At 41.9% G+C, this 25,674-nt stretch overlaps 1 long non-coding RNA gene across 1 annotated transcript; it reads right to left on the reverse strand.

Moving 5' to 3' along the window:
* Window positions 1–5,977: 5,977 nt before the first annotated feature.
* LOC111561510 lies at window positions 5,978–25,674 on the reverse strand. The gene is made up of 8 exons (XR_006601227.1): window positions 25,054–25,674; window positions 23,566–23,719; window positions 21,097–21,161; window positions 9,806–10,474; window positions 9,067–9,252; window positions 8,106–8,223; window positions 7,503–7,589; window positions 5,978–7,170 (listed from the first exon to the last, which is right to left on the reverse strand). It is a non-coding gene; the product is annotated as an uncharacterized LOC111561510 (long non-coding RNA).

The raw sequence follows: 25,674 nt of genomic DNA on the forward strand, positions 1-25,674 counted from the left end.
TGTGGCCCCTGACATACACAAGGCACACATTTCAGGGCAGGTGTCCTTAAAGGGACTTAGATCCCAGATGGTACCCTGGTCCCTGAATAAGGGCTCCAGTTCCATCTCTCCCTGTGCAGTTGAAATCAGTTTTGCCCTCTTAGAGGATTTTTGTTGCTGATTTTTTATTACTAGGGCTATCTATGTGAAAAGGTTCACAGGCTGGTATTAAGTGATTTATTTGTTCCTTCCCCAAACTACTATTTTTTAAATGACAGGCTGAACACAGTAGAATTTGGTACTTCTTCCAGCTTCAGAATTTTGTATTAAGTGAGAAATTTCTCTGAAGGAAGGGGCCTTAATTCCATGTGTTCTGTCTGCACATACATCAGAAACTAGCCCTAAGGGTTTCATTACTAGATAGGACGTCTAGCCAAACTGACAAGTTGTCACCTCTGCCTCTTGAATTAAACTCTTAACACTTCAGAAGAATCCTAGTATCTAGTTCATCCTTAGGAAAGTCATGGTGTGGTGGCTTAAGGGTAGCCTCAGTGGGTGACCCCTCTGTTGGACTAGCCACCTTTACTACGACAGGTAAAAAAACACAAAACGTGGAAATCTCGGCCCGATAGAATTCCTCAGTCCTTTGCAACTGTCCCACATCCTGACCTTGCTGAATTCCATAAGCCGGTTGAAAACCTTGTCAATTCTTTGCTCAAGTAAGCTGTTTGGGAGAGGTTTGAGATTCTTCGGTGCAAAAATAGCAACATTCCATCACATGCTAACAGTTACTGATGGATAATAAAGTTTGATCATATTTCCCATACCGTCTGTCCCTCTCCCAAGTTACTACATGGATACCCTTTGCACAGAGACAAGATACCACAACTCTGTTGCTAACCAGAAAACAAGATCCTCTTGCGTGAGCTCAGGCCCCACTCCAGGCAGGCTCTGCGCTCCCTCTCTCCCTGCCCCTCACTTGGGCGCACACTCTCAAAAATCAGTGCGAGTTCACGTGGGTCTCTCCAAATCACAGCCACCTCTCTTCCTCTTGCCTCCTCCATCTGCTCTTGGCAGTTGCTATGAATGACTCCATATACTCAGGGCATTAAGCGTCTTTCTGATCTCACATTCATCCCTGTCACTAATTCCAATGGCCAGGTTTGCAGGGCAGTCAGTACAGTCCTACACTTCCTGCCTCTGGCCAGTAAAACATGCACCAATATACAAGGCTTTCAGTGGGCAGACTTTGGTCTCCTTTCCAAGCCTTTAGCCCTGTTTCCATTTTAGATCCTCATCTCCTGCCTTTCTACCTGTACGTGTCTGCCTAAAATGTTTCTCTTACATCGACACCATCTAAATTCCATCCGTTGTTAATTTGGAAAGCATGTAGGCAACTATGACCATCCCTATGTGTCAACATTCTTAGAACATTGGAAGTAGGGGAATAAGAAAGTTAAGATGTGGAGCGCCTGGGTGGCTCAACCGGTTAAGCATGCAACTTTGGCTCAGGTCAGTCTCACAGTTGGTGTTTGAGCCCCTGCGCTCCCTGCTGTCAGTGTAGAATCGCTTCATATTCTCTGTCTCTCTCTGCCCCTCCCCCGCTCACCTGTACACTCTCTTAAAAATAAATATATTTTTAAAAATGTGTAAGAGGAAGAATTAGAGAAGCCAATATAATCCTTACAATTCTACAAATGTTACTCCTCATTTGAAACACAGAAAAGGAATAAAAAGGTTTAGATGTTCTCCACAGTGACGGCTACTAAGTGGCAGCTTTGATTTAACCCCTCCATTATTCCCCACAGCAACTTCCAATTTCACTCTTAACCCTATAAGGTTCAACTAGTGTTCAGCTTTAGTTTTAGACTGTTGTGAAAAGAGCTCATTCTAAGCTAATACTAGATTTGAGTCTCCTGTTTTGAGATGTGCTAGAGAAAACCAATGAAAATTTTCAAGAGGCAGAAAAAAGTCAAAGGCATCAAAATGTGACTTCAAATAAAGTCAGTCACAGACTATAATTATGGTTAGTCATAGGGCTAATAGTGTAGATGCAGGAAACTTGTTCCCCAGAACACAGTTTCTACAAGGGGAGTCACAGGAGCATCTGTATCCCCACATACATATATGCCTACACAGTTCTCTGTCTCACTTCCATCCAGTTAGGTCTCTAAACTGCAGATGCTGACAATTTTAGTCTCGGCAATTTCTTTCTATCCACATGATTCTAGAGCTACAACATCCCCACTGACTGGGGCCAACTTGAGCTCTTTCAACTCTCACTAAATGCCTTGCATATTCTCTCTCTCTCTGATCTGGAGACCCTTTATGTTGAAATAATCTTAATGCTTTAATCAAGTCATTGCAAGACTATGGATATGATGGTTTTTGAAGAAAAGCCTTACATCAGTTAAACCTGCTAGTTGATTTCTGTTGGAATAGTTTACTACCATGAACAATTAGTTATTTATCCCTAAGGGCACTGAACTCCATCAACAGAGGTTTTCTGTAACCAATGATGATGAGAAATTGGAAAAGTGCAAGAAACCTTATGTTGTTTGTGACTTTTTTTTTTTTAATGGAAAGAAAACGAAGTCTGGCAGGAATCAATCCTATATTCATAAAACTTCTTATGAAAGATTTAGAATAAGCCCTACTCTGAATTTTTAAATTCTCGTGTATGTGGTACAGTGTGTAAATATATACTTAAGCTAGAAGAATAAATTAACACCATTAAGTGACTTGGGAGAAGAATAACAAGATGGGAAGAAACTCACCACACGTAGCCGTCAAGAGCATATCGTGACATCATCTTTTTCAAAATTACATTATGCGGGGCGCCTGGTGGGTAAGTTAAGCTTCCAACTCTGGATTTCGGCTCAGGTCATGATCTCACGGTTCATGAAGCTGCCCCCCTCATTGGGCTCTGTGCTGACATAGAACTTGGCTTGGGATTCTCTCTCCCCCTCACTCTGCTCCTCTCCCACGTGAGCATGCACACATGCATGCGTGTGCTGTCTCTCAAAGATAAACCTCACACACACACACACACACACAAAATTCCATTGTGCAAAAGCCATACTATGGTTCTATGGTCGAAGTAGTCCTGTTGGCACCAACATCCCAGCCATGTTGTAGGCCAAAAATGATCGTTTTCTTGCTTAAAGAAAAACCAAAACCTGTGGGATCTTCTCTGAGTAAATGTTCAAGTGTTTCAGTGGTTCAGATCCACCTTTAAAAATTACTTTTTAAAATTACTTTTTAAAACTATCTCTGTGACCCACCTCTGGGCAGATAAATGGGTCAGTTCCACACTATTTGAAATGTTAACTCTGTTGCCCAACAACCATCATAAAGTGCAACCGTAAGTTTACTGTGACCCAGCACTTGCTGGAAGGTTTTCTAATGTCAACTATAAATCTCTCATGTTATCTCAGCTGTGGTATCACATTATGTTGAGTCCTCAGGAGGCGGGTTACTAGACCTATTACCTCACCAACCCCAGCATTAGGGGTTCAGTGAGTCACTGCATTAGATACAAGTACAATGACTTTATACCTTGGCTTTCATGGATGGTTGATAAGAAGACAGACCTATTTCTAAATGTTCGTAGACGTTCTTCATAACTGTTTTCTCTTCCTAGTTAGCCGTGCTCTTTCCCATGGCTCTAAATGACGTGTCTTGATTCCGACTTTTGTTTCTGTTTTTTCTTTTATCTGATCTATACCTCTTCTCAGAACACCAGATCTGTATGTATTTAGCTGCCTAATGGTCTGTTCATTTGGATGCCCCATGCATATCTCAAATATAGCATGTCCAGAAGGGTGCCCTTGACCCCCATCTCGTCGAAACTTGAGCCCAACCCTTCCCAGGTTGCCCATCTTCCACACTTCATCCAGTTCTGCAATTAGGAAACTGCAAGTTCTCCTTGCTGTCTTTCTTACCCTCACCCTCCACATCCAATTCTCCAACAAGTCCTATGAAGCCTAGCTCCAAATTATATCTGGCCTCCCTCCATTGCTTTCTCTGTCCCTTACCACCCTCATCTGTCATCACTCTCTGTCCAGACCACCTTCATCTCTCAACTAAACTACTCCACTGGCCTCCTAACTGATCTTTCCATTGCCACTCTTGTCACCTTCCAATATTCTCCACCCATAAAGTGGTTAGATCACATCTCTCTCCACAGAGACCTCCAATTACTTTCCACTGCACTTAGAATAAAATTGCAAGTCTTCCTATGGACTGCCAACGAGGCTGGCTGTGATTTGACCCTTCCTACCAGCCCCATGGCTTGCTGAGTTCTAGCCACATGAATAATCTGTTTCTTATCTTAGGCCCTAGGCAAACTGTCCTCTTCCTAGAATTGTTCCCCCTCTCTTTTAGTATGACCAACTTATCTGTCTCCTCAGAGTACATATGTTGAAGGCCTAACCCTCAGAAGGTGGAGATAGGGTATTTACAGCAGTAGTCAAGTTAAAGTGGGCCCCAGTCCACTAGGGTATCTGTGTAAGTGGGGAAATTTAGATATGAACATGCATAGGGGGACGATGATGTGGAGAGACATCACAGGAAAGATGGCCATGTACAAGGCGAGGAGAGAGGCCTGGACAGATCCTTCCCTCACAGTCCTCAGAATGAACTACCCCTGCTGACACCTTGATTTTGGACTTCTAACATCTAAAGACCACAGGTGAGACAATAAATTTCTCTTGGTTAAGACACCCTGTCTGTGGTACTTTAATACAGCAGTCCTAGGAAATGAATACATCTCCTTCTGGTTTCCGTGTACGTATCATCTCATGAGGATGTCCCACCCATCCTTGAGTAGGTCCCCCCTTATCCTCTGTCACAGTTCTGCTAACCAGGTAATCTATAGATTCTCCCTACATTTGCTAGCACCCGTGCAGTTAGAAGAGCTACATAACTGGTTCTGTCGTCTAATGAAATGAAAGAAGCAGTAATAAGCATCACTTCAGCCTGAGGCAGTGAAGAGTCCATAAACATTGCTCTAATATTTCTCTTTTCTAGTGACAAACAGGCCTCATGCACTACCAGACAATGGAGCCTCCTTTTCGGATTGTGAAGAAGACAAGGGTGGCCTCTGTCACTGCTTCCTTTCACCACCCTATCAGGGGAACTAACATTGCAGTCGGGCAAGAAAAAGAAAAGATGAAGGATCAGAAAGAAAATGACAGTGTTGGGCACATTTATGGTTATGTATGTAGAATTTCAAAAAAATATCTATTAAGAGTTTTAGTAAGAATTACTTGGGGCGCTTGGGTGGCGCAGTCGGTTAAGCGTCCAACTTCAGCCAGGTCACGATCTCGCGGTCCGTGAGTTCGAGCCCCGTGTCAGGCTCTGGGCTGATGGCTCAGAGCCTGGAGCCTGTTTCCGATTCTGTGTCTCCCTCTCTCTCTGCCCCTCCCCCGTTCATGCTCTGTCTCTCTCTGTCCCAAAAATGAATAAACGTCGAAAAAAAAAATTAAGAAAAAAAGAAAAAAAAGAATTACTTGATAAGATTTAGTATTTGGGTATCAACAATTTCTATATACTGGTATCAGGTAAAAATTAAACTTGTAACAGCTATCACTGTTTAAAAACTGATAAGGAAAAGAAGACAATGTGGTAGAAACCTGGGAATGAAGCTTGAGTGGGCAGTGAATTCATAGAAGAGATTCAAAAGGTGAGCACACAAAAAAGGCTACGTCACAAGTAATAAGGAGAACACTAAGATACCATTACACCCTCAAGAATGGTTAAAATGCAAAAGACTGAATTTCAAGTGTTCTCAAGAATTTAGAAAACTTTCAGGGGGCACCTGGGTGGCTCAGTTGGTTGAGCGTCCGACTCGGCTCAGGTCATGATCTCACAGCTCATGAGTTCGAGCCCCGCTTTGGGCTCTGTGCTGACAGCTCGGAGCCTGGAGCCTGTTTCGGACTCTTTGTCTCCCTCTCTCTCTCTGCCCCTAACCCACTCACATCCTGTCTCTGTCTCTCTCAAAAATAAATAAACATTAAATAAAATTAAAAAAAAAAAAGAATTTAGAAAACTTTCATACGTTACTAGCAGTGGTTTAAATGGTACAACCATTTGGGAAGACCACTAGGCATCCTCTACAAAAACATCCTCTATGTTCGCCCTGTGACCCGGCTGATACATGCACACACTTCAGTCAGGAGACACACATGAGAGTGCTCACAGCAGCATTCTCCATAGTAGCCAACAACCCAAATAACCCAAATGTCCACCAGCTAATGAGTAGCCAAATTGTGGGAGGGTCCTAAATGTCATCCAGCCAAGTACAGTCAAGTACCATAGTGCGATAAAAATGAATGTAGCTACACAGACCAATTTGGATGAATCTCACGGACACAAAGTTGAACAGAAGCCAAAAAGAATAATGTGTGATTCTAATCATATCAAGATAAAAAAAAAAAAAAAAAAGGCAAAAATACAGTGTGTGTGCTATTTAGGTAGTATAACTGTAAAAAAAAAATAAGCAAAGAGATGATTGTCATAAAAATTATGATAATGGTCATGTTTGTGGGCAAGGAGAGCTTCTTTGGGGCTGTGAAGCTTCTATTTCTTGACCAGGGTGGGGGGAGGTGGTGTCTCTCTTTCCAACAATTCAGTCAGCTGTACATTTATGTTAATGTATTTTTCTGAGTATTACATTTCACAATAAAAAAGATTTTTAAAAAACCTTAATATAGAATTCTTTTATTAGAATTCTAGAAATTGCTTCTAGAATTCAGTTGCCAAAAACTTTTCTCTGCAAAATAATTTGCATGCTTGCTCTACAAAACAATGAGAACCATATAATCTAACATTTCACTTTTGTTTTCATTAGTTGCCAGGAAATCAGAGCAAATTTTGTGCTCCAATGGGGGGAAAAAAAACTCATCTCAAACTTCCGGTCTACACAGTTCTCTCTGTTCCTTTTAATTCGCTGTGTGTGTGTGTGGATGTGTGTGTGTGCGGAGAGAGAGAGGGAGAGACAGGAACTCCTCTGTGTTTTAATATCATGAGTTTCCTTTGAAGTAGGTGGACAGGTCTTTAACAAGTTCGTGATGTACAAAGATGTTGCAACTTGGCATATGGCACAGTGGTCAACAGCTGCGACTCAGGACACCTAGTTGAGCTGTGTGAATTTGGGCAGGTTACTTCTCCTTGCTTCAATCTGTTCATCTGTAAAATGGAGACCGTAATATCTACTTCATTCGGTGGCTACATGGATTAAATAGAAGAGTGCCTTGCACATATGTAAATGTTAGCTATATACTCCTGAAAATAGGATACCAAAATTTCCCACAAAGAACCTCAAAGATTTGAGGAATCTAGAAGCTAGAACATCTGAGATTAGAAGTAGATTGCTCCTGGACAATCTGAAGGGCAGCAATAATCCTATATGTTTCCTTCTTTAAGGGAACGTAATTTCATTCACATGTCACAAAAGGAATATTACGCAAGAGGCAACATTTTACATTAACAGTAAAACAAAAACAAAAACAAACCCTTACCTTCATGCTTTACTTTTTGTAGAGCAAATTGGGTGTCACTGAAAAATGCAGAATTTCTATTTTCTGATGTTCTGTGGGAATACAATCCTAAAGAATCAAAACATCCAAAAATATAAAGAATGACAAAGAACTTCTGGTTAAATATGATGGACTGAAACATGCTTTTACTGACACTCCTTCCTAAATTCCTACCATGACAGTGAAGCAATCAAGAAGAGCAAAAGAGAAAATTAGGGACAAGGAAGGTCAGTGTCTGCAAGAAGCAGGGTGAGTAATGACTCAGCCGGGGAGGGAGCTGCCGGAGAGTCTGCGGGGAGTACTAGCAAGTGTTCCGAGAGCTGAGGGGCCTGGCGTGTGGAGATACCGCCTCCCCTGCAAGGTGGGGATGAAGGAGGAGGCTGCAAAGGAGAGCCGCGAAACGTCTCAAACAGGCGCGACAGATTCCCCCCCCCACCCCCCCATTTCTCCCGCCCCCTGTCCAGCCAAGAACCTAGAGGTTCATTGTCTGGAATAAACAAGTCAGAGAGGGTCTGGAATCTAAGCGCAAGTACAAGAGGAGGGCAAGGGTGACGCTGAACGCTGGAGGATTAAGTTACAATCTACCTTCAGAACCAGGCGGTCCCTGGCTGCTTTCTCCTGCCTGGTTCGGAGATGGGCCTCAGCTGGCCATCTATAGCCCCCAGAGGCATCTGGAAGATCCCTCTCTGGAGGAACTAAAAGGCTGCAGAGAAAAGACCACCCCATGTTGATATCTGTATGTGGGGATGGGAGGAGGGTCACCAGATGACAAAGCTGGCCTCCGACCGGTCAATGTCCCCCCAAAGCCACCAGCCAGCCTGCTCCACCCCACATCCCTCACCCCAGCGCCCCAGGGTTTCACTGTAGAATGTGAACACACTGCTTAGAATTGGAGACACAGTTTCAGAACATCTCCACACAATGGAGAGAGACCAAAACAAACTAAGGAAAGTAACTCTTGGAAAACAGACAATTCAGAGACTAGGGGGAAAAAGTTAACTTCTATCGGGAAAAGGTGAAATACTACACCCATGAAATAAGAATGTGTTGCAATAAAAAGGAATATTCTGAGAACAACGAACGACACAAACAAAAACCGTGACAGGTGATATGACAAATTCAATGCAAGGTTTAAAAGCTAGAGGCCAGGAACTCGTTGAGCCAAATAAACAGCTAAAGAGACGAACAACAGAAAACATAGTAAGGGTTAATTCAGTTAATCCAATATCTGACTGACGTTGGGGAGTAGAAAAAAGCAGAGAGGAGAAAATTATTTAAAAAACAGTACAAGAGGGGAGGCTGGGTGGCTCAGTTGGTGAAACATCCGACTCTTGATTTTAGCTCAGATCATGATCTCACGGTACTTGAGTTTGAGCTCCGCGTCGGGCTCTGCGCTGGCAGCTTGGAGCCTGGAGCCTGCTTGGGATTCTCTCTCTCCCTCTCTCTCTCTCTGCCTGTCTTCTGCTCATGCTTTCTCTCTGTCTCAAAATAAATAACCATGAAAAAAAAAGTCTTTTAAAAATGAAAAACAGTACAAGAAACTTACTCTTCTCGCTACAATCAGTTGGATTTTCTTTCACGTACAAGAGAAGGATGCTCAGCTGGTCCCATGAGGAGCGTGCCAGTAAGAAGAGGCAGAAATGCCCCCGGTGTGGCAAGCTGCAGGTTCCTGGTTAGCTTGGAGAGAGCGATTTTGGTGGAGCAGGCAAGGCAGAAGCCACAATGGAGGAATCTGAAGAGCAAGTGCAAAGTTAGGAAGTGGAGCTAATTCATGAAGACACCATTTTTTTCAGAGTTTTTCAGTGAAAAAGAAGAAATCAACTGATAGGTCTGAGGATTAAAGGTAAACTTTAAAGTAAGAGACACGACAGTGTACTTGTATGCTAATTAAAAAAAAAACAGTACGAGAGGGGCACATGGGTGGCTCATTCGGTTGAGCATCAGACTCGTGATTTCGGCTCGGATCGTGATCTCACAGTTAGTAGGATCAAGCCCCACATCGGGCTGTGTGCTGACAACATGGAGCCTGCTTGGGATTCTCTCTCTGCCTCTCTCTCGCACTCAAAATTAATAACAAAAAAATAGTAAATAAAAATTAAGATGATTTGAAATAGCTGTCCTATCCCTGGTTCTTAGGTAAGTAAAAGACCACATTTATAATTAATAAAGAGAAAATGGAGGAGAAAATAAATTAGCCAGTTCAGGTGCCCCAAATACCTGTGGCCCCAATGATGGTAATGATTTGAAATCACAGGATTAGAGGAGGTGAAGTGAAAAGTACCCACCTCAATTCTCCATGGTTGTTATCTAATGCACATGAAAAAAGTCAGAGATCTATTCTGGTCATTAATGGATTTTCTAGAAGAAGTTTCAGTTCTTCTCCCACAGCGTCTTCCGTGATTTCTTGTATCACTAGTACACTTATCTGATTAGTCCACATTTAAGGTCAGAAACTTTCATCATCTGCTTCCTCAACATGTCACTTTGTCTGTCATTCAGCAAGATTTACTACACGCTGATGGTATGTCCTTGTGGGTATACAGATATCCTCAACGTGAGGGGGTAGAGATAGGTTGCAAAGAAGACCAAGTCTCTGCCCTCACAGTACTCAGTGGTGGGAGGTGTTGGGCACCAGTGTGACTTGTCCACGCTGCCCATCATGTCTGACACACAAAAGGTTTTCGCTGCAGCCACAACACAGCGTGACCACCAGGGGAAGACAAAGTGGCACAGAAAACAGTCTCTCTGGGAAGGGCGGGTCTCACCACTGCCGACACCTCTAGGAGGTGCTATTGTGTGGCAATCTGGGAGTCCCCAGGTGGAAGCAGGGCATGCAGATGCTTCTTCTTCAGCTTAGGGGGTGGGGGAGCTTCTCTCTAACAACCCGAAGTCTTCTTCCTGAAGTGTCCACCCTAATCATTCTGCCAAATTCTGCAACTTCTATTCTGGGGAATCTGCATGAAGAACAAAACATGTCACCAGTACGGCAAGCAATGCAAATGTCCAAGACCACTGGCAACTACACGGCTGTCATCTCTGCGCAACCCCCCCCCCCCAAGCCAACACCAGCATTGTGGGTGCTGCTGGCATACCGCTGGGAAAGAGCGGCATGATCCCCAAGGAACCCTCAGCCGCCTGTACCCCAGCTCCTGCCCAGGCACCGATGGGCCAGATGCGAGAGGAGAGGGTTGAGGACACGGAGACCTGGGCCTGCCAAACTCTAAAACTAGAGCCGTGTGGGACTGTTAGTGGAGCTTCCAGAAAGGTCTCATTTACTTTCTGGCAGTGGCTACTTCACTGGAAGAATCAGATTCAACTTCAAGAATCCGCCATGATGAATGTTCTCTCTGTTTAAAATATCTGCTATTTCAATAGCCATCAAGGAAAAATATATGAAGAGTGAAAAGAGCAATAATGACCAAGAGGCATTTCCCAATCACAAAGATTGTTCCTATCCCAGAAATACTTTTATTTTACTTTTATGAATGCAAATGAGAACGGAAATTTAACACGGTCGCTTCCACCATGGAACAGGCTTTTGTAATTGCTGCCAAGTTCTACGATAATCATAAATGCCTCTCATTCATTCCCAAGCTGAGGTCTGATCCTTATGTTGCCTCATAGGAGGTCAGAACTGACTCTCTGCTGCCTTTCTTCCAGCTAGAATCCAACCATTTTGCAACTTTCATTCTTAAAAAAAGTACCGCACACTGAAGTCGATCTTGGGTTTCGGCCCTAGTTTTTGACAGCTAGGGATCTTGGGCTGCAGTTTCTCAGCAGGTCAGAGCCAACATAAGGAAGCAGAGAGACCTGGGAAGACAGTAATTGATAGTCCTGCCCTGGCTGTGTGAGCCTATGCCAGTCACTAACCTTCTCTGGACTTCCGTTTCCTCCTTTGGGATGTTGGCCAGGACGATCTCTCAAGTTCTTTCTAACATCCTGTGATTTCTCACATCCTGTGATTCTGTAAGTGGAGCCAACTAAAATAGGTCACTCCAGGTGGCCTATAAAGGAAGAATGTGGCCTACAGCTTTCTAGTTTCAAAAAAGTGGAACGGAATCTCCCCAGGTGGACACATACCACCTCAGGCGGAGGGAAGGAAAATCGGTATTAAGAAGCCTGACATGCTAAAAAGACAGGAGACCTGGCCTTTGTTTGCTGAGCCAGCTGGCTCTCAGGAATCTGCACGAGGCTGGAGAAAGAGCAGGCTGGCCCATCCAGCCCAGGGCCCTGCTAAGTCCTCAAGGCAGTCCTTTGTCTGAGGCTTACCGGAAACCAGAAGGTAAAATTTTTGCACGACAAATTCATACGCGCTGCCCAGAAATTAAAGGGCTTTCCGGAATGTTTAAGATTATTAACCCTTTTGTGATGTCATAGCCCCGCAAAACTTCTCCATTGCCCAGTAAGTATTCTCTTCAAGCCTCAGATTGAACAGTCAAGAGCTTACAAAAATTTTTCCTCAGTACCCTCGAGAAATGGTTTACATATAAGTTCTGTCCGTTTAAAGTGTGCAATTTGATGAATGTTGGCAGTTGTGGATACCCATGAAACTACCATCCTAGTCACAGCACAGAACATTTCGTTCACCACCAAAAGAGCCCTTGTCTTCTGCAGTCCACAGGCAGCAAGTGAAATGCTTTTTGTCACTATAATAGTTTGCATTCTCTAGAATTTTACATAAATGGACTCATACAGCCTGTATCCTTGTGTCTGGCTTCTTTCATTCAGTAGAATGAGATTCATTCATGTTGCATGTATCAGTAGTTTGTTCCTTTTTATTGCGAAATAGTAGTATATTGTATGGATATACTACATTTTGTTTATTCATTCATCTGTTAATGGGCATTTAGGTTGTTTCCAGTTTGGGGCTATTGTGAGTAAATATTCATGCGCAAGTTCAGCAAAGGAAACCATCAGCAAAATGAAAAGATAACATACTGAATGGGATAAAATATTTGCAAATGACATATCTGATAAAGAATTAACATCCAAAATATATAAAGAACTTACACAACTCAACACTAACCCCCCTGCCCCAAATAATTCAATTTAAAATGGGCAAAGGACCTGAATACACATTTTTCTAAAGAAGATATACAGATGGCCAACAGACACATGAAAAACATGTTCAACATCAGTACTTATCAAGGAAATACAAACGAAAACTCTAATATGTTATCACTTCACACTTTCAGAATGGCTAAAATCAAAAACACAAGAAACAACAAGTGTTGGCAAGAAAGAGGAGGAAAAGGAACCCCTGTGCACTGTTGGTGGGAATGTAAGTTGGTGCAGCCACTGTGGGAGACGGTATGGAGGTTCCTCAAGAAATTAAAAATGGAAATACCCATGATCCAGTAATTCCACTGAGGTATTTACCCAAAGACTACAATAACACTAATCTGAAAAGATATATGCACCCTATCATTGCAACATTTACTATATCCAACCCACATGGAAGCACCCCAAGTGTCCACCAATAGATGAATGGATAAAGATATGGCACACACACACACACACACACACACACACACACACACACACTCATTCACATACACGCAATAGAATATTATGCAACCATAACAAAGGATGAGATCTTGCCATTTGAGACAACAGGGACGGACCTCGGGGGTATTATACTAAATGAAATAAGTCAAAGAAAAATACCGTATGATTTCACTTATATATGGACTCTAAAACACAAATGAACAAAAAGCAGAAACAAACCCATAAAAACAGAGAGTAAACTGAATGGTAGCCAGAAGGTGAGGGTGAGGGATGAAGAAAATGGATGAAGGCAAGTGGGAGATACAGGCTTCCAGCTATGAAATAAGTCATGAGAGCAAATGGCACAGCATAGGGAATATAGTCGATGATACTGTAATGGCGTGGTAACAGATGCTGGATACACTTGGGGTGAGCACAGCATTGACGTACAGACTTGTTGAATCACTATGTTGTACAACTGAAAGTAATGTAGTTGTGTTAACTGTACTTCAAAAAAGTGAATAGATAACATTAACATAAAGATTCATGTGCAAGTCTTCGGATATGTTTTTATTTCTCTGGAGTCAATAGCTAGAAGAAAGGCTAGAATATAAGTGTATGTTTAAGGAAAATTCACAAAATTTTGAGACAACAATAAGTGATTGCCAAGTGCCCCTTAGCCCTCAGATGAGAGAAACTTCCCAGTTTCTTTAAAGGCATTGGTTCTTAACTCAGTCCTTCTCTTAATGTATTGAATATTCTAGAGATGGAAGAAGAGGTTGGAACAGCTCATAGATCCTATCCCTCATTTGCAGAGGAGGACCTCGAGGCCTGAGGAGATAAAGGCGCCCACCAAAAACAGAGCTGCAAGGTAGGGTAAAGATTCTGGCAAGTCACAAGTGTCAAGAACACTACAGGGCAAACACGAGAACACAGGGTTCTTCACGGAAGGAAATGTTGAGAAGAACTGCACAGCTGGGAGCTGGCTCACAATGTTAGGCTTCTGGACTGTCAGTTAGAAATGATCTATGGGGTGCCTGGGTGGCTCAGTCGGTTTAAGTATCTGACTTTGGCTCAGATCATGACCTTACGGTTCGTGGGTTCGAGCCCTGTGTCGGGGTCTGTGCCAACAGCTCGGAGCCTGGAGCCTGCTTCACATTCTGTGTCTCCCTCTCTCTGCGCCTCTACAACTCATGTTGTCTCTCTTTCAAAAATAAGTATTTTTAAAAATTTTTCAGAAATGACCTAGTCATCTACACTGGATGACATAGTTTCTCTACCTAGAATCTGGTGGGAAAAAATAGTGTTTAGCATAAGCTTCTGATAAAACCCCTCAAGTCCCTGGGACTTAACAGACATGTGCAGACACTCCCCCTGAGGCCAGCACTGCACATTTAAAGGGCTGGTCCTTCTGGAGGAGGAGCAAATCAGCACCTCTGTGGGTGCAATCTCACACCTTTACCAAATGCAAAGCTACTTGGCAGTTTTTCATTTTGATGAAACTTTGCTTGAATTCATTCAAGAAGAATCCAGTGTGGAAATACTTGTTCCCTTTCTCAGTCTTGTTTGCAATAAAACAATAGAATAGAATCATTAACTGACCACATCTCTTTCTTATTCCAAAACATAAGCAAAACAAAATTCTAATTAAAATATCAATTCATGGGGGCACTTGGGGGGCTCAGTTCAGGGAGAATGCAACTCCCAATCTTGGGGTTATGAATTCAAGGTCCACACTGGATGTAGAGGTTACTTAAATCAATAAAATTTTAAAAAATCAATTCATGTTTGCTTTCCATTGTCAATATTATTATGCATGACTCTTTTTATCTATAGTACTCTTTCAAAAATTTTTAATTTTATGTTTTTAAATTTACATCCAAATTAGTTAGCATATAGTGCAACAATGATTTCAGGAATAGATTCCTTAGTGCCCCTTACCCATTTAGCCCATCCCCCCCCACAATCCCTCCCATAACCCTCAGTTTGTTCTCCATATTTATGAGTCTCTTCTGTTCTGTCCCCCTCCCTGTTTTTATATTATTTTTGTTTCCCTTCCCTTATGTTCAGCTGTTTTGTCTCTTAAAGTCCTCATATGAGTGAAGTCATATGATATTTGTCTTTCTCTAATTTCACTTAGCATAATACCCTCCAGTTCCATCCACGTAGCTGCAAATGGCAAGATTTCATTCTTTTTGATTGCCAAATAATACTCCACTATATATATATACCCATATATATATATATATACACACACATTATATATATATACACACATTATATATATATACACACATTATATATACATACACATTATATATATACATGTGTATATATATACATGTGTATATATATATGTGTATATATATACACATTATATATATATAATATACACACACACACCACATTTTCTTTCTCCATTCATCCATCGATGGACATTTGGGTCTTTCCATACTTTGGTTATTGTTGATAGTGCTGCTATAAACATGGGGGTGCACGTGTCCCTTCAAAACAGTACACCTGTATGCCTTGGATAAATGCCTGGCAGTGCAATTGCTGGGTCATAGGGTAGTTCTAGTTTTAGTTTTTTGTTTTTGTTTTTTTTTCTATTTTTAGTTTTTTGAGGAACCTCCATGTTTTCCAGAGTGGCTGCACCAGCTTGCATTCCCATATGCACGACTCTTAGAAGGATATTTATCAGATCTTCTTTAGCAGTAACAGCAAAGCTTATTTTAGATGGGACACTACTGACACTAAGTGTTGCAATCAACACTGCAATCAGGTAAGTCAAAAAGTGTACTTAAAGGAAAAATGTTATTAGAAGGAACTCAACCCAACGGCAAATAAAATTATTTTTATTTCTCTCAGAAAAAAAAACTTTGAGAAGAGAATTTGTTATACAAAAAGAATATACTGGTCAAGTGTTTCTTGGTGTGACCATTTTTCACAAAGTGAAAAGAATTGGAATGGAATTTTAGGATCCTTTGTACCACATAATGAAGAGGAAGAAATAAAAGCTTATTGAAAATGTTATCTTTACCACATTTACAAGTTTGTCAGTTTTCTCCTAGGAATCCCAGGCTACTCAGAGAAGACAAAAGCCCTCATCATTATTGCAGTGGGTTTTACAGCTTGAAGATTAAATTGAATTTCAGACGTGGTTCTGTGGCTTCCCTATTTGTTCCATGTTGCTTGTCTTTAAGGAACCCAACATCTTGTGGCCCCAAAATTACACTGCCTGCTTTCGGCCTGCAACAAAAACTCTCTCAGTATTGAGGTAGGGATGGAACCAAAATCTCCATTTTGAAATCTGTGGATTCTAGCAAGGCCGAGGTGGAGGGGAGTTCTTTACTGGAGAATGTATATGGGGAAGGCTAAGAAGGTTCTGTAGGTAGGGGAATCGGGGTATGTCATCAGCTTCATCTTTACTGACCCCTTCTTTATTTGATTCAATTCCAACAAACCTTGGGTCTCTTTCCAGACAAACAGGCACAGGAGGACTCCATATGGGGAGCACCAAGTACTATCATTACTGTCAGCACTTTGAACTTCCTGAACCCCGGGTTTTGGTTTTCTAAACCTTATCCCCGAGGTTCTTGAGTGCACATGAATTAGCCTACCTTGGCACAATGGCAGATTGTACTTTGAATGTAGTTCGGTCATTGCACACAACTTTCTTGTAGGTGTTTTCCCCATTATGCATGAAGTAGGCATCTTGGGAATCAAGACATTAGATGGGAGCTTTGCATACGACAGATTCTTAGCCTTTTTTTTATTCACCCCCAAAATTATAGCACAGTCTCGGGACCAGGCAAAAATAAGCCAGGCAAAAGAAAGGAATGAATGAATCATGGTCAGCAATTCAGGAATTTTTCCAAGGACACTGCCCTACGACTCCAACAGGCCCCTGGCTCCAATCTTGTTACAGCCTCCTCAGGGAGCAGTCAACTCCGTGATTTCCATTATCTTTCTGTGTTTCATTGCTGAGGTTGGCCCAGAAAAATATGCCTCTTGGGGAAAAATAGGAGCCCACTGGAGTTCAAACTGGATTCCATCCTTTGTCAGTTATATGGTACTGGGTGACCCCTGGTTTCCGGGAGTCTCCGGGTGCTCATCCACTCATTTTTCTAGGGTTGTTGTAAGGACCCGCTCTGGATCTTGTACATGCTGTGCCCAACACATGCTCTGTGGTTAATAAAAGTTCCTGTTCTCCTCCTCTGTAGCGCTTGCTCTTTCAAGTAGAATGAACTCAACCTAGAAATCAATTAAGACTAGAATTATAGGCTTGAGACATTTTGGTTTGACGAAAAAATCATCAGACAAAAGGACAGTTTGGACCTTTTCTTTTTGTTGGAACCTGAGCTAGAATTTAGCAGACATTGGCTGAAGACCAAGGCTACATTAAGTCTTGCAATGAGTTTTATTTAAAGGACAGTTTCCTCCAACTTTCAAATCAGGTGGCTCAGGGCCATCTAAAGTGGGAGAATTAAAGCAATGGTGACTGGTAACTCCATTCTAACCTGCTAAACGTGGTTCTATGATTAATTCTGACACCAGTTGAGGAAAAGAAAGATCACATGGTATGTGCTTCACTCTCTGAAGGAGGCTGTATCTGGCCCAGGGGGCAATCTCTGGCAGAGTCTTGGGGGAAATATTTGGTCTTAACCAAGTGCCATTCAATAGTTCACTCTTCACTTAGGAGGGGTGCATTGTATCTTCCTGGCTGGTGATGGTAAATGTAGATCCTGGCACCTTAAAAAGATCTGATAGTCCCAAAGATGTGGCAAGTGAAACCATGTCCAAGGTTATAAACCAAGCACAGTAGAGGGGAACACATTATTATTTATTTTTGTGTTCTTGCCCATGATACTTCAACAGAGCAAGAAGCTTGTTATCAGCTCTCACATGGGATTTGGAGAAGGCAAATTTTATACAAATGACTTATAAGATGATTGGCCACATTTCTAAATAACACGGCCAAGATAGGTAAGCCAGGCTAAGAGATGAAAGAGGAAAGATGTCTGGTGTCACTTCACTGGGGTTAGCTTGTTTCCTTAAATGACCTCTATCATCAAGCAATCAAATGTTTCATTTTTGCTACTGCCGTTGATAAAGAGGTTGACTATGGGGTGTGCAGTGGGGGAAGCTTCTCTGAATTATTCATCAGAATGAACTTTGTAACTAAAATGAAGACCGTGGTTACTACCATAGACCAAAGGTCTCAAAGATCAGCCTTAGAGATACAGGTTAAAAAAGAAACTGCAAAATTAGGACATGTCCTTTATTTTTAAATTAGCTATTCTGTTTCTTGCCAAACTCATAAAAGATTTGAGGTAGATTATAAAAATATAGGTACTACCAGATAGTACAAGACCAAACGACTGATCAAAAATTAGGAACAGGAAAAAATAAAGAAGGTCCAAAAAGAAGAAAAAAAAAGCCCCAAATTCTAAGAGAACTCCTAGCTGAGGAACACGACAGCAATTAAGCCTAAAACCTGGTTTTCAGCTTCCTAGTAGCCAGGGTGATACGGAAATGATGGATTCATGTAGTTTTCATTACCCAGAAATAAGAAACATAGGCTTCCCCCAAATTTGCTTCGTCTTATTCTCAGAAAACAAGTTGTGATGGAGATTTTTTTCTTGAAAGGGTAACTGGGTTATACAGCCAAACATTAAAAAAAAAAAAAAAAAAAATCCCGGCAGCATATTGACGTAACATACATGAACTTCAATCTCTCCTGCAGGAACACTAGGGAGGTAAGATTGCACTGTATCAACACAAATTAGGCTCCAGTAGTCAGAATCCCAGAATCCTCAAGCAACCAGAACATGGTCTCAAGTTGGAAAATGAGGCAGATAATTTCCTGGTCAATAAGGAGAGATGTCACAAAGAATTTTAGTTTAGGGGCACTGGGGTGGCCCAGTCAGTTAAGTGTTCGACTTTAGCTCAGGTCATGATCTCGTGGTTCATGGATTCGAGCTCCATGTCAGGCTCTGTGCTGACAGCTTGGAGCCTGGAGCCTACTTTCAGGTGTCTCCCTCTCTCTCTTTGCCCCTCCCCTGCTCATGCTCTGTCTCTCTCTCAAAAATAAACGTTAAAAAAATTTTTTTAGGGTCGCCTGGGTGGCTCAGTCGGTTAAGTGGCCGACTTTGGCTCAGGACATGATCTCGCAGCCCGTGAGTTCGAGCCCCGCGTCGGGCTCTGTGCCGACAGCTCGGAGCCTGGAGCCTGTTTCAGATTCTGTCTCCCTTTCTCAGACCCTCCCCCGTTCATGCTCTGTCTCTCTCTGTCTCAAAAATAAATAAACGTTAAAAAAAAAGAATTAAAAAAAAAACCTTTTTTTAAACAGTAGCCTTTACAAAAAAAGCAAACACATAAAATTTTAGTTTATAACCATGAACTCTTTTGAGGCTGGATCCCATTCACTATAACATTAGATAGCTATCAATTTGATTACCTGGTGTCACCTGCTCGTTCTTCTCTAGGTTACTTGGACCTTTATTCACAGGGTTTTCCTAATTCCATTTTCTCTCCATGCCCCTGTAAATGACAGGGCTTCCTATGGCTCTGGGCCTTTTTTTTTTTTTTTTAAGACGAGAGACAGAACCCAAATAGGCTCCATGCTGCCAGCTCAGAGCCCTACGCGGGGCTTGAACACGAATCCTGAGATCATGACTGGAGCTGAAATCAAGAGTCAGATGTTCCACCTACTGAGCCACCCAGGCGCCCCTCTGGGCCTGTCTTTTTCACCCTCTATTTGAGTTCATCTGCCGATGGCTTCATCATCAGCCTGTTTTCTGGTAACTTCCAAATTTATTTCTCTAGCCTCCATGCTGGAGAAGTACCTCCAACTCAACATGTCCATAACAGAACTTATCTTTTTTCACACCAAATCTGGAAACCTAGAAATCCTCCCAACAGTTACCACGTCCTGCAAAGTCTACTGGTAAGGAGTACATGCTCACAGGCCATGAGCAGGGTATGCAAATAATTTTGTTCTCAATTTTATTCTAAATGGTATTCTGCCCGGCAGCAGAAACATTGCTTTTGTCAACTCAAGATAAAATCAGCCAGTTAAGGTTTCCCTTCCTACCACTTCCTTCCTAGGGATCCAAGTGAGTTCCATCAAGTGTCAAAGTAGTCAAGGGGCTAGGAAAGTGGCAGGTTCTGGTTCTCGATCCACTTCTGTCGGTGCTGGCATTTGTTTTGAGAGCCTTCTGCACCAGAATCCACGGAGATGTCCATCTCATCTTTGGTGCCAGATCCACACAGGTGACCCTTTCTCCCAGTTCACCGGCTTCTTCCTCAGTTGCTTCTTCACGTGTTGAAGTTGGGGCAGGGAGGCTTTTCAGGCACTTTCTTTGAGCTCCAACAAACTTGTTGGGGACCCTCTTAGTGGACACACCACATCATTTCTCCTCAGCAGCTGCTCCATCATCCTGGCCCAGGGGAATTCTTCTGTAGGCAAACCTGGAAACTGAGGCATGGGTCTCCAATCCTCCATCCTGTTGGGGGGTCATTTGTTTACCCTCCAACCTCTGATCTAAGGCTGGTGTGTTGAAGGGAAGGAGCAGTGTCCAGGGCCCCTTCTTAGGGGTACTTGCTACCTTCTCATTATCTTGTTCCCTTCAATTCCACTTCCCTGTCCCATAAGAACCTCATGTGAGTGCAGAAATTCAAAAGAAGCGAAATGACTGTCATTGGGGCACCGGGGTGGCTCAGTTAAGTGTCCGACTTTGGCTCAGGTCATGATCTCGTGGTTCCTGAGTTTGAGCCCCGCGTTGGGCTCTGTGCTGACAGCTTGGAGCTCGGAACCTGGAGCCTGCTTCGGATTCTGTGTCTCCCTCTCTCTCTCTGCCCTCCCCTGCTCGTGCTCTGTCTCTCTCAAAAATAAATAAACATTAAAAAAATTTTTTTTAAATAAGAAAGAAATGATTGTCATTACTGCAGTAACAACCCAATCCTGAGGGCCAGGGAATAGAAGGCATTTGTTTGCCTGAATTGGGGGGTGGGAGGAAGGGAAACGAAGCAATAAATGCCACAAAAACAGAAATTTAGAATTTCAAAATATGTTCCCATTAGATACCTCTTGAGTCTCTCTCATATTCAGTTCCTCTTCTGGCATCATTTCCAGTTTTTGTTTGCTCTTACCTGGATTGCCACAATTAAAAAAAAAAAAAAAAAAACAGTCATCCTGAATTCTCAATCTGGTCTTGCAGAACCTTTAATCCATTTTCCCCAGCTTTATTGAAATATCTTTTACATATAACATTGTGTAAGTTTAAGGTGTGCAATGTGATGATTTGATATACGTATTTATTGTGAAATGATTACCACAATAAAGTTAACACCTCCTTCATCTCACGTAGTCTTAAATTTATTCTTGATACTGTGGCCAGAGTGATTTACTTTCTCTAAAATGTGAATCTAGTCATCATGTTACTTTCCTCATCCAAGGTTTCAGTGCCATCCACTCCCTTTAGGAGAAGTCAGAACTGCTGAGAACCCAAGACAAGGTTGCGGTCTGGAATGTGCCCACCTCATCTGCTCTGGATTCCTAGCTAAGCCACTGATGGGTCCGCCAGGGTGTTAGGCTAAATTGGTGTGTGTGGCTCTTTGTGATGTGCCCTTTCCCCTAGGCTCCTCATACATCCAAAGATCCATCTGAATCTTTGTCAAAGTGGACATGTATTCATCTTTATCTCAGCTCAAATGCCACCCCCTCAGTGACAATGCCCAACTTCTCCTGTCTATTCACCAGAAGCTATGACTCCGTTCAGTCTTACTAGCTCAGTGTACCTATCAATTAACATGTCTGCTTCCTCCGTCTTGAGGGTAAGGACCGTGAATTATCACCTTTCTGTTCCTTGTGCTTAGTACAGTGCCCTGTGGCACTGTAGGTATTCACAAAAAGTTTGAATCAACAGCCAACAGGCAGCATCTTCTGCAAAGCCACCATCAAGGTGACAAAAGGCTCTTGGCCTAAGAGGGAGGCATTGCCTGGAAATAACCAGTTTGGTTTTTTTTAATAATTTTTTTTTTAATGTTTACTTATTTTTGAGAGAGACAGAGACAGGATGCCAGTGGGTTGGGCAGACGAGAGGGAGGCACAGAATCTGAAGCAGGCTCCAGGCTCTTCCGAGGTGTCAGCACAGAGCCTGACGTGGGGCTCGAACTCATGAGCTGTGAGATCATGACCTGAACCGAAGTCAGACGCTCAACCGACCGAGCCACCCAGGAGCCCCGTGGAAATACCAGTTTAAGTATCTCTGTATTTCTCCTTTCCTTTTTAGTCCTGTCCCCTTCTTCTCTACTTTGAGGACTACAGAGCACAGCACCTTGCATTTTAAACTGCCCTATACACCCCTGATGGTCCTCCAGGAACCCCAGATGGGGACACTTTTGTGTACAAAAGCTGGTGGACCAAGTCACTAAGCAAAGGTTAGTTTCTGTTAGGTGTCCCCTCTTTTCTAAGACAGTAAGCATGTTTAGTCATTCCACACATTTATCGAGTGACTGCTGTGTTCTAAGCACGTTGCTAGGTGTTGCTTATAGTGTAATTTAGAAATAATTTTATCAAGACCAGTTAAGTCTATTTTTTTTTTTGAGTTTTTGTTTTTAGGAAAATTTATCCACTTAAAGTTCATTTTGACTGGTGCTATAGAAGGCATTATGGGACATTTGGTAACTGAGCACCAACCAATCTTTAATACCCCTAATACTGTGTTTAATAAAGTAGCTCCAGGTCAAGGACAAGAGGGTAGCATGAAAAAGGAAAGAAAAAAGATGGAAATGCTTAAACTGTAATATATCCATAAAATGGAACACTCTGAAGAAGTTAAAAACCATATGTACTTGGGGGGCGCCTGGGTGGCACAGTCGCTTAAGCGTCCGACTTCAGCCAGGTCACGATCTCGCGGTCCGGGAGTTCGAGCCCCGCATCAGGCTCTGGGCTGATGGCTCAGAGCCTGGAGCCTGTTTCCGATTCTGTGTCTCCCTCTCTCTCTGCCCCTCCCCTGTTCATGCTCTGTCTCTCTCTGTCCCAAAAATAAATAAACGTTGAAAAAAAAAATTAAAAAACAAAACAAAACAAAACAAAACAAAACCATATGTATTTGGATGGAGCTTCCAAAGAGATTAAAAAAAGCCCAGCAAATTATAGAGCAAGATGCACTGTAATAGAATTTATGTGCCCCCTACCCCCCAAACAATTAGATATTTCTATAAGCACATAAATATTATATATAAATGCATATAAATATGCTAAAAGGACATAATTTCTAGGGAAGGAATTGACAGATCAAGGGTGCTTTTTGTTTTACTCTTATTAAGAATGTTACATCCATTCTTTTTCTTTTTCTACTGTACTATTAAAAATGTTTGCAAAAAGAAAGCATATATGAATGAGTAGAATAATTAAAGTTTTTTTTCTACAAAAGGAGAAAGCAGAGACATAAATATTCAGAGACATTATACCATTGTTAAACAGAAAATGAACGATTTTTCTCATTAAGTGACAGGTTGTTAAATACCAGGAATTGATAAACTTTTGTACCTGTCATTTTAAACAAGGTCTGCAGTTCATAGTTTGGGCGTGATGGAGTGGGATGGGTACAGGGTTAGCAGGTACAGGGCCTGTATTCTACTCCTTGGTGGCCTCTGGACTTGGCCAATCACTTAATGTTGCGGAATCTCAGGCTCTGTAAAATCTACAAAGCGGGGAGAACAGTAACATTTAGGTCATGACATTGTTGTGAAAATTTGTCGTTGACTGTTGTGAGATGGCCATGTGCCACAGATCATGAAGTTCTATGGTTTATACTTTGAAATATACCATGGGATTTCAATGCAGAGTATACTCTAAAATAAGGGTTCTGCTAAAGGAGACCAAGATTAATCAGTAAATAGAAAAATATGAACAAAAATGGTTTAAAAGTTAGAATTTATTTCACAAAGCACAAATGATTTGCAAATCTTATGGATCACTTGGAGCCTTATGTGAAAAACAGGAGCTCCTCTTTTCTTCCTGGAAGGTCTAACATGCTCATTTGTTGCCCAGGTGGTGCAAGCTGTGTCTACTCAAGGAATTCAAGCTAATTTTAACTTAAGCCAGAAATAAAAGTCAAACACCAGACTACAGTCTGAAACCAAACACACAGAGTGGTGTTGTTGTCTTTGTTTAAGATCGTGTCTACCAGAGATAATTTGTATACAGTTACTCACGAATCAGTATGAAAAAAAGAATAAAGGTCATTTAAGATAACATAGGTATTAACTCTCTAAACTTCCCAAAGCAATGCAAACACAAAATCACCTGTTCCTAGTAATGAGTTAAGCATCCAAATAATACGTTAAACAAGATGCAGGAAATACATTTCAGCCCCTAGAACTTGACTTTGAGGAGAGGCAAGGGAGTCACAGAAAAATAAGCCAAGTTCTACTAGGAAAGTGTCTACCTCCTTTCATCTGTGGCCCTCTATCGCAACCACCTTTTGGAAACGACAGCTACATGGAAAACCAACACAGTAACAGAAAAGGTGGTGCATGACATTTAATGTAATCAATAAGTCAGTAAGAAAAGTGAAGTTATTTTCATAAACAACAAGCATTTGAGACTGGGTTTATGGAACAGTGACGTGAGCTTAGTAGACCCTATTTCTGTATTTGTTTCAGTTGCGAAGTATCAAAAAAGTCCTAATTCACACTAGGAAATGGAGTTATTTAATAACTCACCTTGAAATACAAAGATGCTCTTCAATATATCGAGATGGCCTTACTGTGGCCTCTGCACAAAAACAGTTAACCTGGTACTGATGTCTGCTGGATTTCCATGTTTTAACATGTTATAAGAGACATATTTGAGTTGGTCGGTTTTTACTTTTTTTCAGTTAAAATATATTTAAAGGTTAAATGTTAACAAAGGGTTTCAACACAGTTTGAATATCAATGCCTTAAGAAATGAGTTGCTTTGTTTTTGTGTGAAATCTTTTTGAAACTCTCCTCTAGGCTTCCATGAGTCCCTACTCTTTGTGTATCCACTCACCCCTCCTGGCCATTGCTTGTCTCTTTCCCAAGCTTTTGTGCTGCACCTGCCCCGAAGTGACACTTCTATCTTGTGTTCTCATTTCTCACGCCCTCAGTTACCATTACATATGCTGACAGCTCCCAAGCATCGATCTCCAGTTCATATATTTCTTCTAAGCTCCATCCAGACTCACATCTCCATCTGGCTAGTCCACTGGCACCTTAAACTCAAAACAAAATTAACTCATCATTCATCTTGCTTTGTCTTGCCTCCTTGCCTCCACCCAAACTAAACCCCTCCACATCTTGAATTTACTCTCAGTAAATGAGGCTGGTCAACTCAAGAGATCTAGCAATCATCCTGCATTCTTTGCTTTTCCTTGCCATCTACATTAGGCAAGAAGTCCTACTGATTCTACCTCCTAAATGCCCTCTGAATCCATTCCATCTTCTCCATTTCCATTGTCACTGCCATACTGCAGCCTTTCAAGAGAGAATGCTGGGATTTGCCTAACTGCCTAGACTTATAGAACATATATAAATGTTAAATATGTGTGTATGTGTGTGTATGTATGTATATATATATATATATACATACATACACACACTTAATGTTTATTTATTTGAGAGAAAGAACACA

This window comes from Felis catus, chromosome A1, assembly GCF_018350175.1.
Source record: "Felis catus isolate Fca126 chromosome A1, F.catus_Fca126_mat1.0, whole genome shotgun sequence".
NCBI classification, from domain to species: domain Eukaryota; kingdom Metazoa; phylum Chordata; class Mammalia; order Carnivora; family Felidae; genus Felis; species Felis catus.